The sequence below is a fragment of the Euprymna scolopes genome, chromosome 33 (genome assembly GCF_053919585.1).
Source record: "Euprymna scolopes isolate OS-2025 chromosome 33, ASM5391958v1, whole genome shotgun sequence".
Lineage (NCBI taxonomy): Eukaryota > Metazoa > Mollusca > Cephalopoda > Sepiida > Sepiolidae > Euprymna > Euprymna scolopes.
This window is the reverse complement of record NC_136514.1, coordinates 44,053,773-44,054,412: the sequence shown is the minus strand read 5'-3', so window position 1 is coordinate 44,054,412 and position 640 is coordinate 44,053,773. Positions and strand designations below refer to the sequence as shown.

Genomic DNA, 640 nt, shown 5'->3' with positions numbered 1-640 from the left:
TTTAATAGAATATATTTGTTTGTTTTTGTTTGTTTTTTTTTTTTTGTTTGTTTTTTTTTTTTGTTTTTTTCAAGTCGGTTTCTATTTACCCCATAATTGGGACACTAAGAGGTACTACCACTCCGGGTCAGAGTGGACCTGGGAGCAATGGCAATTAAAGGATGGCTCCACACTCCCCAAAGCCCACAAGCTGGGGGCATCACCATCGGATATAGTTTAAGGTCGTATACAGGACCAAAGAGAAATGCTTACAGCACCTGGTATTCCCAAGCGATCACCCATCTAAGAACTGGCCAGGCTCTACGTTGCTTAACTTCGGTGATCGGATGAGAACCGGTGTTTTCAACATGATATGACTGTAAGCGATAATGTTGGGGCGAAATAAAACAAAGGAAAGCAGCTAATAAATGTTAGCTAAGGAGAAATATATCATTTTAATGGGATACAAAAAATTGGAAATTAATTATGGAGATAATTTTTGCATTCAAGATTTTGGTGCATCGATTTACCTATCTTTCAAACTCCTCAGCCTAACATTACTAGGAAACGTAAGTTAGGACAAATACATTGAGGACATTGCCACGTCTTCTGCAAGGAAGATGGGCTCCCTCTACCGTGCTAGAAAATTACTCACACCATA

General features: G+C 38.9%; 1 non-coding gene across 1 annotated transcript; it reads right to left on the bottom strand.

Annotated features, from left to right (window-relative positions):
• Window positions 1-245: 245 nt before the first annotated feature.
• LOC145258362 (5S ribosomal RNA) lies at window positions 246-364 on the bottom strand. Its single transcript, XR_013864100.1, has one exon. It is a non-coding gene; the product is annotated as a 5S ribosomal RNA (ribosomal RNA).
• Window positions 365-640: the final 276 nt, after the last annotated feature.